Raw genomic sequence first — 8,941 nt, 5'->3', positions numbered from 1 at the left:
AGAAAGTCGCATTATTGAAGTGCAGTACAGTAAACGCCGCATTCAAACTATTATCATGGTGTAGGACTTCTAGCTGCATTTTGTGACAGGACAGTCCACACAGCTGTTTGACACTATATTCTCGGCACCTACACACATATCTAAGCGCACACAAACATACTGAACTGATGGAGACTCAACACACCCGCTTTCATCATTACCAAACATGTTTATGTTTCTTTTTATGGTTCAGGTAACCAAATTCTACACAAGGACTAAAAAACGCTTTTATTTTGTCATGTAGCACATGTATTTTTTGTTTGTTCACGAGAGAGAAAGAGACCGAAACATCCACCACGTAACCAATATAAAATAATACTGTTGCATACATCAGCTGCACAAATCAGGCCATAGACATTACATTAAGATGCCTACTGGTTTAAAAAGGCCTAGATAAAAAGAACATGGCCAAATGAGAGTGTTTCTGTCATAAACTATAGGAAAACAACTTGTCAAAAAGAAAATAAGAAAATCAAACCCTGCGAACAGAATAAATTCAGGAATGGAGAAAAGAGCGCTCTTTAATTATCAGCTGTTAGTCAGCGCCCGCTCTTTTTTCCTGGCCATTGCGCCTTTTGCCGTGTGATGTGTAAATGCAGACAGTCGGATTCGAGTCACCTTTAAAATATGATAAATGTAAGCAGGTTATCAAAAAACAAATTGGATACTGTCACAAAATCCCAATTGACCATCAACATCTGCAATGTACATACTCTGAAATTCTATAGGGGAAAAGGCAGTCAGTAGAGTTTCCTATTTTCCATTTATATATTAACAAATATTTTGCAGTGTTTGCATGCTCACTGCATATAATTCAATATAAACTAATGTAAAACTATTTCATGCATAAAATGATAAAAATAATTATGGAAATTGCATACTTAAAAATAAAAGAAAGTTCAATACAGGTAAAAACAAACACTTAAATTGTTTTGCATTTTGTGATTTAAAAACATATTTTTATTATAAAAATATATTTTCCATTTATATATTAGCAAAATATTTAAAGACTATTTGATTCATATGTTTCATCATTAAGGATTTCTTTAAAATAGTGTAAATATCTCCTCTTGTTCTCGTTCTCGTGAACCCAATCTCGTGTCTGGTCTCGTCTAGTGAAGTAGGCGTCTCGTCACACTCCTACCTAATATTATACTATAATTTTTGGATTTTGTTATATATATAGTATTATATGTAGGTATTATATATTTCTCAACAAATAAAGATTTAGGGCGAGGCAGTGGCGCAGTAGGTAGTGCTGTCGCCTCACAGCAAGAAGGTCACTGGGTCACTGCTTCGAACCTCGGCTCAGTTGGTGTTTCTATGTGGAGTTTGCATGTTCTCCCTGCCTTCGTGTGGGTTTCCTCCGAGTGTTTCGGTTTCCCCTACAGTCCAAAGACATGCGGTGCAGGTGAATTGGGTAGGTTAAATTGTTCGTAGTGTGTGTGTGTGTGTGTGTGTGTGTGTGTGTGTGTGTGTGTGTGTGTGTGAATGTGTGTGTCTGGAAGGGCATCTGCTGTGTAAAAAAACTTGCTGGATAAGTTGGCGGTTCATTCTGCTGTGGCGACCCCAGATTAATAAAGGGACTAATCCTACAAGAAAATAAATGAATGAATAAACATTTAAAGGAACATGCCATGCAAACACTTTTGAGAAAATGTCAGACAAATGGGCCTTAAAAAATTGATCAGAGAAAGAAGCGGGCCCCTTAATGAAAAAGGTTGAGGACCCCTGCCTTATAGGATTAGCCTTAACCCTTTCAAGGCAAGCGTTGCTGATTTGCAACAGTTAAACATTAATACCTTATTACTCCAGATACATATTTTATGAGTTTTTTTTACTCAAAAGTACCACTGCAGGACTTGGTTGTCCGTTAGCAACAAACAGTTTCACAACTTGCTCATCAGATGACACACACACACAAAAAAAAAGTTTCTTGGAGTGCCACATGACAAAGTGACTTGGAGTGAATGAGGATTTGCGATATTGGATTTGGATCCCATATTGTTTTTGCTGTTGTTCTGCCACTGAAAAGCAATTTGTTACATTGTTTGAAAAGTTGTATATAAAAGTTATTTTATAGTTAGTTATATAAGTTATTGTTCATATCATATACAGTCGTCAGTGTCTAATTACCACACTGAGCAAAACTGCAACATCCCAGGACCCCTTGCATGTGAAGGTCTCTCTAAAATAAAAAGTCAGAATTCTATTGTACTACCCCATTTGATTATTTTCCCTAAATATCAGATTTTTCCTGTTTCTAAAAATTGATTTGAGTCTGAGAGGGTTAAAGGCGCAGAACAACAAAACCACTACCTGATGCAAAATGGTATAAAAGGTATAATAAAAAATCTGATGGGTGTTTTAAGCTGACACTTTACAAACACATTCTGAAGACACAAAAGACTTATATTAAATCTGAGGGGGTAACCTAGGTGCCCTTTAACTCCTTTTTCAAATGCTTGGATATGATACACACACGTCAAATATACTGTGTTCATTGAACTAAGATCACCTTTTCAATATAACACAGTTAAACATCAAACTGATCCCATTTCAAAATGCGACTCAAACATTACATTTAAAATAACTGTGTATTCATTTACTTAACATGATGATATTATCAATTGATACAAGCATTCAAAATGATAAATAACTGCTGCATTGCTTTTACATTACTTGATGCGTAGAAACTGCTGTACATTGTTACGTTTAGATGATGAAAGTTTCACGATACTGTAGATCAAATGACATCAGTTACCACAGTAGATGACCCAACTGGACTACATTATCTATAGATTTCATCTTTATTCATCCTTATTTCATATTTATGGTTTCCTTGTTCCATGTACCACTTTTACAGACAATGTTTGCATATTTGACATTACTGTACTGTATGTAAGAAAGCCCGATCATAGCAGATCAATGGATTCACATTGACAAAAGGTTCCTTCCAAGATTTTTGAGTAATGAAAACACCACTGTGATGTAGAGGAGATCCTGTGACTAAATCCACAAGACCAGACTGATGGAACCACAGATCCCAAAATAGAAATCCGATATATGAAAATATATGCAAATTAAATATGTGACATAATTGTTCATATGAATTTTACATACTGTATATAAAATATGTCATACCTGTCAAAATATTGACATTTTTTCTATTAGATCTTATTAGTAATTCTATTAGACTTTAAAATATGTACACACAGTTTAAGTCAGAAATATTAACCCCCTTTAATTTTTTTTTCTTCTTTTTTAAATATTTTCCAAATGATGTTTAACAGAGCAAGGAAATTTTCACAGTATGTCAGATATTTTTTCTTCTGGAGAAAGTCTTATTTGTTTTATTTCGGCTAGTTTTTAAATGTTTAAACACCATTTTAGGGACTAAATTATTAGCCCCTTTAAGCTCTATTCTTTTCTCGATAGTCTACAGAACAAACCATCTTTAATAACTTGCCTAATTACCCTAACCTGCCTAGTTAACCTAATGAACCTAGTTAAGCCTTTAAATGTCACTTTAAGCTGTATAGAAGTGCCTTGAAAAATATCTAGTAAAATATTGTTTACTGTCGTCATGGCAAAGATAAAATAAATCAGTTATTAGAAATGAGTTATTAAAACTATTATGTTTAGAAATGTGTTGAAAAAATATTTTCTTTATTATATATATATATATATATATATATATATATATATATATATATATATATATATATGATGTGGTTGAAAAAACAGTGATCTTTGCACTATTTTGACAAATTATTGATTATTATAACATTTTATATACTGTATGTGGAATCCAATTGTAATTTGCATATGTTGCCATATATCATGTCATATATCAGCTTTCTCTATGGGAATGTGCCGTGAGAAAAAATGACAGTAAACCTACATTATGATGGAATGAATAAAACTAGTTCTGTCTGCACTGTTCCCTCTACACTTATGTATAAACCATAATGAAACCTGTGTCAAACATTTTAAACAACAACATTTAATGATTGTTAAAGATTGTTTATTGAATCGATGTGTGTCTCTGTGTGTAATAATATATGATTTTTTTTTTTAAAGTAGCCATTTATTTCCATTATGGTCAATAATTATACATGAAGTCTTGATTTCTGTAAAAAATAAAGACCTTGCACTTAAAGGTTGCACATATTAGAATTTTACTGTCAAGACTACATTAAAAACAACCTATTTTTTCAAAGGATTAATTGTGATTTTGAGCTTACTATACTTAAAATCTTAAGTTTATGCATTTTCATTGTATATAAATTAAATAAACTCATATTTGTAGGTGACAGGACCAAAATGCTACATTTTAAGTAATGTTCAGTTAACTTAGTTATTTAAGTAAAGACAACATTAGAGTTTACAGTGTATAAAATTAATGAAAACCTATGTAATGTACCCACTTTTCACAAAAACAAACGTGTGTTTGTGTGTGTGTTTTTGTGTGTCTAAACATGTGTGTGTTTGCTGCTTCTCTCTGAGTTCAGTTATGATGTCATCTTTAGAATTCTGCTCTGGCAGAAAGTGCAGTTCTAAATCTGACCTTCTGTTGGTGTTTGAGGAGTTTACAGTTATCCACAGCTACTTTTCCTGCTTATTCAATTGATTTTCGGCCTTTCGTTTTTCACGATGGCAGTGTTCAACAGAGCAATTCGAAAGCTTTTTGGCCGTTTTACACCTTTCTTGCGTGATACGGAGACACAGAAGTGTGCTCCACAAGAACTGGTGGCGGTTGAGAAACATGCAGAGAACGAGGCCATCGACTGCACTGAGAATGTCAAAAAGTGCAGGATCAAATGTCTCAGAAGAAAGCCGAAGGAGCGAAAGCCTCTTCTGGTGAAAGCCAAACCACTGCTGACTCCTGTCAAACCTTCTGTCCTGAAGCCTGTTGATGACCTACCTGAGCTTCCAGGCGCCTCTGGAGACTTCACTCTTCCAGCCACTCACATTCAGTCGCTGCCAGAGTCTCCAGATGAGCTGGTCTCCTACCACTGCTCCTCAGTACGTCCTCCTACCAGACGAGCTGCTCCTCTGAGTCCAGTAAAGCCTCAGGTGTGCTCTGCATCTCCTCCAGAAATCTTGTTCCTCAACACTGAGGACGAGGAGAAGGAGTTTGAGGAGATCCAAGCCTGCAGGTCTCCCCCACCATTGAGACCACTGATTGCTTGGGAGGAAAAGGAGGAGGAATCCTGGATGAGCAAAGTGATGGATCTCCATCAAAGCGAGGAGGACCTCAGTGAAGCTGGAGAGTCTACCTCTCAGTTCTCCATGGTGTCTCCTGATGGTCCTTCTACAAGACGAGCAGCTCTTCTGAGTGTGTTTCCTGACACTCATGATGCTGTCGTTCTGCCTGGAGTGTGTCCTTCATCACGTGACGATTTCTCCCGTCATTGCTCTCCAGTTCGTCCTCCTACAAGACGAAAAGCTCTTCCGAGTATGTTTCCTGACACTCATGATGCTGCCGCTCTGCCTGGAGCATGTGCTTCATCTAATGAGGAATTCTCCCGCTGCTCTCCAGTTCGTCATCCTATCAGACGGATGGTTGCTTGGGAGGAGGAGGAGGATGAGAAAGAGGAGAAATATTCGTCAAGTGACATAATGGAGGAGGAGATGGACGTCATTGAAGCTGGAGACTTTGCCGGACAAGAGTCGACCGCTCAGTTCTCCATGGCATCTCCAGGTATTCAGCACAAGAAGCCAAAGTTCAGAAAAGTGGCACAGCTTCTGTCTCTGTGGGCCGAGGAGAAGGCAAAGAAAAAGGCGGAGAGGAAACTCCTGAAGGAGATGGAGAAGAGAGATAGAGAGGTGCTGTATCATTACTACGTGAATGATCTGATACTAAAGCACCTATGGATCAGCAAACACAACCAGATCTACAGTTGATCCCTCTCCTACATCTCCAACTCCCCCTGAACCCACTGCACATTCCTCCTGTAAATAAAACTGTGCCAATGCTGAATGATCTCTGAGTGTTATTGACTGTTATAAGCATGGTTCGTCTTACACACATAATAGTTTTATCTTACATAAGTATTGTAGAAATAAAGACCTCAACTGTTTTCATGGGCTGTAATAATGAAAAACATTTAAAAGCAAAATCAGTTAAAATAATAAAAGTGAATGACAAAATCACTAAACAAATCTGTAATTGAGAGTTCATTCAGAATATTCATTAAAGTACGATAATATTGAAATAATAGCTATAAAATAACTACACATGAAGACACACGTAAAGAGCAAAACCTGTTAAAATGACAAAAATAATAAATGAATCTATAAATTAAGATCGTTTATTCAGAATATTAAAGTATAATAATATTTAAACAGTAAAATTATCAAAGTAAATACACATGTAATTTGCAGAAAAAACTAAACCCATTAAAATGATGAAAGTGAATGAGAAAATGACTAAATTAATCTATAAATTGATGTAGTTCATTCAGAATATTTATTAAACTACAATACTATTAAAATAATATAAAATAACTACACGAAACATGCAGAAAAAAGCAAAACCAATTAAAATAATGAATGACAAAATCACTAAACAAATCTCTAAATTGATGTAGTTCATTTACAATATTATTTATAAAGTACGATAATATATATATACAGTTGAAGCCAAAAGTGTTCATACTCTATATAAAAAGGCACATAACCATTTTAAAAAAAAGTCAGATGTTAATGTGACTAATCTTTATTCTCTTTTAGGTAAATTAGGATTATCAAATTTGTTTCTGTTATGCTTAATAGCAGAACAATGAGAGATATTTTTTGAGAAATTGTTTTAACTTTTCTTGAAAGTCAAGTTTACATACAATGAGATTATTGTGCCTCTGAAAAAGCTCAGATGATGATGTCAAGGTTTTGGAAGTTTCTGATTGGCTAATTGACAGCATTTGAGTTAACTGTAGGCTGTTCTGTAGAATAGTATTTAAGGAAAACCTCAAACACACTGCTTCCTTTTGTGACAACATGGGAAAATCAACAAGCCAGAATCAACAACAAAGCCAGATTACAGTTAGCTAAATTACTCTGGGAAAACAATCATTTTTGGAGACATGTCCTGCGGTCTGATGAAACTAAGATTGAACTGTTTGGCCATAATGACCAGTGTTACATTTTTAGGACAAAGGGGAAAGCTTACAAGCCTAGGGACACCATCCCAACTGTGAAGTATGGATGCAGCAGCATACCCAAAACATTTGACCAAAGTTCTACAGTTTAAAAGCAAAGCTAAAAAAAAAAAAAAACAAGGAAATGTCTGTAAACTTTTAATTCTCAAAATAAATTCTCTCATTGTTTTGGCATTTAGCAAATGTAAATCATTTAGGTAATCCTAACGGACCTAAAATAGTTAACGTTTAGTATGATTTACCATCAGACATTAAAAAAAAATGGTTGTTCCTTTTTTTAGAGTGTATGTAAACTTCTGATTTCAACTGTGTGTGTGTGTGTGTGTGTGTGTGTGTGTGTGTGTGTGTGTGTGTGTGTGTGTGTGTGTGTGTGTGTGTGTGTGTGTGTGTTACTTTAGAAAGATATAATACGTTTTCTTTTTAATTTAAAATAAATCTACTTTTTGACAGTAACAGTTGGTCAGAATAAGAAATGCTGTTGTGATTGAAAACTCATGGTTATTTTATAAAAGATTGCTTTTTTAATTGGTATTGTTTTGTTTAAAAATGAATATAAAAGTAAATGAAAACATGGAACCTTTTTGTGTTTGATGCTCTAAAATAACCATTTACAGTAGTTAATATTGTCATATTAGTTCAATTAGTTTTAGTAGAAATTTCTACTAAAACTACTTAACAATTCTGTAATAGACAAATTGTTGTCTGTAATAAATGCTGTTTTTTCATATTGAGTGATGTGGTCTTCCAAAAGCAGTGTAGATATTTTAAACATCCCTTCATTTTGCCTTTGACTTATGCCTAGTTCAGACTGCATGATTTTAGCCCCGATTTTGGCTCGCCGACAGGTTTTAAGAAATCGTCGACAAATACCTGAAATCATGTGAGTGACAATCACACAGTATGAACTATCAAAGACGCGATCTGAGAGAATCGCCGATGAGTCGCCGATGCCTGTGAGATATTTGGCGTGCTAAATATCTGGAGCTGTCGGCGATTCAAATCATGCAGTGTGAATTGAGTTTTGACTAAAAATAATATCAATCATCGCCTACAGCCAATGAGAGAGCAGCTTTCACTTGTTTGTGCGTGTGTGTATACTTGCTGCAGGTCAGCGGGAGGCTGGGGGAGATGTTAAAAGCGCTCTTATTCGGTTTATTTGGAGCCACGAAATGGAGAAAAAACTAGTGTCTGTTTGACGTTTCATACAGAAAGAAATTTGTTTATTATCAACGTTGAGGAGAAATGGCTAATTCCCTTTAAACCCAGGTGAGCAAACATGTACATGTTCTACCCCATTAAAGGCTTCTTTCTCATTATGTAGTTAATAACAAAAGATATACAACGTGTTTTTGGCTGTGAGACGTAGTTTGGACGAAGTTGTCGGCGATTCTTCCTATAGTAAAGTCATGCAATGTGAAAGTCCCTGTCGCCGATCCATCTTGCAGTGTAAACAAAGCAGCGACGAAATGCTAGCCCAGATAGTCATGCAGTGTGAAAACATCTGTGACACAACTCCTTTGAAAATCATGCAGTCTGAACTCGGCATTAGTCGTATATAGATATATTGTCGTGTTTATGCATGTGTGTTTGTGCCTTTTTGTGTGCAGTGCAGTTTTGTGTGTGTGTGTGTCTGTGTGTGTCTTTGCATGTTTCTTTGTGTCATTGTGTGTATATGTCTATGTTTATATATTGATGTGTTTATGTGTGTGCTTGTGCATATACGGCTTTGTGTTTTTGTG

General features: G+C 35.5%; 1 protein-coding gene across 51 annotated transcripts in view; it reads left to right on the top strand.

The window, feature by feature from the left end:
* ank3b (ankyrin 3b) overlaps positions 1–8,941 on the top strand; it is a 339,224-nt gene that overhangs the window by 233,860 nt on the left and 96,423 nt on the right.

This window comes from Danio rerio, chromosome 12 (assembly GCF_052040795.2).
Source record: "Danio rerio strain M-AB ecotype USA chromosome 12, GRCz13ab, whole genome shotgun sequence".
NCBI classification, from domain to species: Eukaryota; Metazoa; Chordata; class Actinopteri; order Cypriniformes; family Danionidae; genus Danio; species Danio rerio.
The sequence above is the reverse complement of the archived record's forward strand: the minus strand, read 5'-3'. Positions and strand labels throughout refer to the sequence as shown.